Source organism: Mauremys reevesii, linkage group 2, assembly GCF_016161935.1.
Source record: "Mauremys reevesii isolate NIE-2019 linkage group 2, ASM1616193v1, whole genome shotgun sequence".
NCBI lineage: Eukaryota > Metazoa > Chordata > Testudines > Geoemydidae > Mauremys > Mauremys reevesii.
Window position 1 is genome coordinate 150472527 of NC_052624.1, and position 5163 is coordinate 150477689.

Below are 5163 nucleotides of genomic sequence, written 5' to 3' on the forward strand. Positions count from 1 at the left end.
CAGTTAGGCAAGGCCCAATACCTAACCACTCTGGATCTGACCAAAGGATATTGGCAAATTCCCCTGGCCGAGAATGCCAAGGAAAAGACTGTCTTTGCTATACCCGATGGCCTGTTCCAATACACTGTCCTCCCTTTCGGACTCCATGGGGCCCCTGCAACATTCCAATGACTTATGGATAAGTTACTGCTACCCCATGCCAAGTATGCCGCTGCCTATCCAGATGACATAGTCATCCATAGCCCTGACTGGGAAACGCACCTTGGAAAAGTAGAAGCAGTGCTAGAGGACCTGTGGAAGGCCGGCCTCACTGCCAACCCTCTCAAGTGCATGATAGGACTAGCTGAGGCCAGATACCTTGGGTATGTAGTAGGGAGAGGTTTGGTGAAACCTCAGTGGAACAAAGTGGAGGCAATACAAGGTTGGCCTCGACCAGTCCGCAAAAAGCAAGTCAGAGCATTTCTAGGGATAGTAGGATGCTATCGGAGATTCACCCCTCATTTCGCCACAAGAGCAGGGCCATTGACGGATCTGATAAAGGCTCGGGGCCCCGAGATAGTAAAGTGGACTGATGCGGCAGAAGAAGCATTTGCAGATTTAAGGACAGCCCTCTGCTGCCATCCAGTACTCATAGCCCCAGACTTTGAGAAGGAATTCATCCTACAAACAGATGTCTCGGAGGTAGGGCTAGGAGCTGTCCTTTCACAGATAGTAGGGGAGGAGGAACACCCAATCTTTTACCTCAGCTGGAAACTCCTCCCCAGGGAACAAAAGTATGCCATCGTTGAAAAGGAATGTCTGGCGGTAAAATGGGCTATGGAGCCTCTCCGCTAGTACCTACTGGGGCGGTGGTTTACCCTCGTGACAGACCATGCCCCACTCCAGTGGATGCACAGAAACAAGGAGAGGAATGCAAGAGTGACTAGGTGGTTCCTACCCCTGCAGCCCTTCCATTTCCAGATACAGTATAGGGCCGGAAGCCAACATGGCAACGCTGATAGCCTATCACGACAACACTGCCTCTCGTCCCAAGTAGCCCAGCCCCATGGTGTTGAGCGGAGCGGGGCGGGGGGCGGGATATGTGATACAGCATGGCAGGAGGGCAGTAGCAGAGGGTTAGAAGGGAGCCTTATTCCCTGTAGAGGGAAGAAAGTTTGCTATTGATTAATTAAAGCACCTGAAGCCAATTAAAGCACCTGAAGCCAATTAGAGCACCTGAAGCCAGTCACCTGATAAAAAACCCCTGCTTCAACCAAACAGGTGGAGGTGTTGGAGCAGAGAGCAGTTTGGAGGAGTTGGAGCAGAGTGGATTGGTGTTGGAGCAGAGAACAGTTTGGAGGGAAGCAGAGGAAAGTTTGGAGAAGTGCTGTGCTGAGCTCAGAAGACCAAGACCCTAGGTAAAGGGACACCTGGCTTGTGCAGAAGGAGGGCAGGAAGCCCCCACAAGCTGAGGGGCAGGGGAGAGAAGTAGCCCAGGGGAAGGAACTGCTAGTTCAAGTGGTTTACTTAGGGCCCCTGGGCTGGGACCTGGAGCAGAGGGTGGGCCCGGGTCCCTCCCTCTCCACTCCCCTCCTCTAGGACATGAATGGGGAAGTTAATATCCCAGTTCAGGGGCAAGAAACAGCGCCCTGAACCTCCCCCGCCCTCCCCAAGAAGAGAAAGCGCGAGACCCATCATAGTAGTGCCGGCAATTTGCCACACCTAGGTTGGGGAATGTGTTATGTTCCCATGAAAAATGTCAGTGAAAACCGGGGAAGAAATCATTTTGTCAAATATTTTCTTCAAGTTTTCATGTTTTTGTTGGAAAACTGAAAAATTTTCAGCAGAATTTTTTTTGTGTTTTGGTGTCAAAAAACAAGCAAAAAATGGGGGGTTGGGGGGCGTGTGTGCTTAGTGAGTTCTTTGCATAAAAGACACCATGTTCCAGCATTTATACTGTTGGTCCTTGATTGAAAGGTGCCACAAAAGTGCAAGGTGTCGTTTGTGTTGTTGCTACATGTTTAGCTGCACTCTCTGCCACAAAACTGAATTGCAGCCATCTTCTTCAGTGTCCCTCTATGTCTTGTGCTGTGGGAGACCAGGTTTTATTCAAACTTGGGCCAATGCCCCCAAGTACAGTCCCATCTGCAATGTTAGGCCCATACTTGGGGCAATCAGCCTGTCCCACCTGCCTTGTGGGTGCAGCTACACAGCTGTTTTTAGCATGCTAGCTTGATCAAAGCTAGCCCAGGTATGTGTACCTGAGATGGAAATTACAGCTGCAGTGTAGATGTATCCTTAGTCTCTCTGGGCCTCAGTTCCTCATCTGTGAAATGAGGATAATTCCACTTCCCTACATCGCAGGGGTTACTGATGGAGGCCATATAACTACACACAAAAGAAAGATGGGGAACACAGGTACAGAGCGACCAGTCGCTTTGCCGAAGGGCACACAAGAAGCAGGAAATTGAACATGACCTGCTTAGCCCTAGGTTAATGCTCCAACAATTGACCATCCTTCCTAAGTGAAAGCATGGATGCAGGCAACATTATATCTCGGCTGTGCATTGTGTTAGGTGCCAACATGCTTTGCACCTAGTCTGAATCCCTGGGTATTATTTCTGAGCCATCAAACGAAACAGAAGAATGACTCTGCCATGAATTCATTTTTAAAATCCATATTGCTGGCTGCTCTCTGCAAGGCTTTATATTTTTGCTTCGCTCTCTGAATAAACAGGAACAGTTAGGAGTGGGTGACAGCAATGTAATCTCCTAGTGCTTTTCCATAACTTCTTGTGATGTTCTTGACCCCAAGCCAAGGCTCCGACACTGCCAACTGGTGGGAGGGTCCAATCTCATTGTGCTAGTAAGTTTCTGAACCTGCATGTCAAATGTACCAAAGGGTGTTGCTTACCTCAGTGATAACAGGAGTTGATCCCAATGATCAAGACAACTAGACAAATAAATATCCTGATCCTCCTTTCACTCATACCAGCATCAATCTGGAGCAAAGCCATTAAAGTAAATCCGGGTTTGCAGGTGTAAATGAAAGGGGAATCAGGCCTTTATATGTATGGGTGTATCAGGGAGACTAGCCTATTCAGGATACAATGGGTCAGCTACAGGATAAAGAGGAGGAAATAAAAATTCAGTACAAATGAAATGAGATGCTACCAGTTATGATTTCGCTATGAGACCTTATTCTCATTTACACCAAAGCTCCTTTGCACTGATCTGGTGTAAATGTAATTTATAGAGACAGTTCACTTTGGCTGGAAGACAAGAATCTGTGTGGAAGAGTAAATGCAAACCAGTGCAATACAGTGTTAGGTCCCGATGCTACAATGCATTGTGCAGTCATCTGCAGGAGCAAGGCACTTATTTGCATAGTGCTTCTCAAACAAATGGTATCCTAAAATGGATTTTAAAAAATGGAACTATAGAGTGAAATGGCAGATGCCAGCAAAGGGCGAGAGTGAGGAAGAACGATAGGCAAAGGAGATATGATCAGCTGAGAGGTGAAAGGAGATGGAAAGTCAAAAGGGCACAGAGATTCAGGAGCTGCTTAGCGAAGGCTCTGACTTCAACCAGCAGTAGCCAAGCTGCAGGAAAGGGCAGAGTTGGAATGCCTGCATTGGATAGGGAGAGGGCAGGGAGCGGAGCAGAGAGAAATATAGAGAGAGACATGTTTGGGGCTTCTGATTTTAGAGTTTAACCAATAAACAGCAAGACACAAACAAATGAAATCAGTGTTTATCCAATAAACACAGAAAAATCACCAGACATGGTTACTCAGTTCATGTTGACTTCACCCCTTTCCCAGTTCAATGTGATTAAACAGGTGATGTCTCTGTTCCCTGGCTTGTCTACATGGAGCAGTGATGCAGACTATGGAGAGTGTGCTGACTGGTCACTCTTCCATGGAGTTGCTCCTGACTTACACTGGCGTAACTCAGTGCCAAAGCAGGCCAGGAGTTCTATTAAAAGGTTGTTTTTTGCGCTGTAGAAGTGGTTTCAGACAGGCTATTCTGACGGCCACCGGCATTTGTGGTTTAGCAACTCAAAAGCTATTCTGTGCAGTAAATTGCAATAAAGTTCCGTGAATAACTAAATAACAACAGAGAGGCGGTGTTGCCAAGTGCATAGAGCACAAGACCTGGGTTCTAGTTGCTGATCTGCCAGTGGGTAACCTTTGGTGCTCTGTGCCTCAGTTTCCCCAGCTATAAAATGGGCATAGGGATACTGACCTACTTCGTAACGCACTTTGAGAGCCACAGATGAAAACTGCTATATAAGAACTAGGTGTTATTATGGCTATGTGAAAGGCATCCTGTGTCTTTTCTTTGTCCAGTAAATGCAGTGCTTAAAGAATGTGATAGGGTGAGGGCCCTGGAAACCACAGATCGCTGGCCAGGATCATGGGCAGCTGCAGAGCAAACTTCCTGTGCTGCATGTCACAGCAATAAACCCCCATCACTCCTGCTATGGAAAGAACACCTCTAAGGGTGTGAAAATACTTCAGTTTCCATAGGACATTCAACCCTTCGCTTCTCTGCTACGCCTGCCAACAGGGGTGTTAGAGCTTGTGTTCTGGAAAACTGTCTACTAGGTACTTGACTGAAGTCCCCAGCTAACACCATTAAAAACCGCCACACAGATTCTCGTCTTCCAGCCAAAGTTAACTATGAGGCAAAGTAATGACAGAGCAAATTTAGGGTCCAATCCTGCCGTCATCACTCAGGCAAATAATCCTCAGCGCCCAAAAATGGGGCCAGGTTTTCAGCAGACCTCAGCACACTGGGCGTGTATATTGGGTGCTGAGCACTTTGGAAAATCTGACTGCAAAGGTGGCTGTTGGAATCTGGCCTTGGAAGTCTAGGGGATTTACTCACGTGAGTAATGGCTGCAGGACAAAAGAGTGTCACCGAAAAGAATGATAAAATTAAATCTTTGTGTGTAGATATTGACTAGGGGACTCAGGCAAAGCCCACCGAAGTCTGTGGAAGCCTTTCCCATTGGATCAGAACCTGTGCCAATTATTATCACAGGGGTGAGAACAGAAGGGAAGCAAGGAAACATTGACTTGGGGAAAGGAAGAATTAGCCACTCGTGCTCAAGAAGCAGAGGGCATACACTCTTATATCTGTGCTAATTTCTTTAATAAGAGACTAACACTCCTCCCCG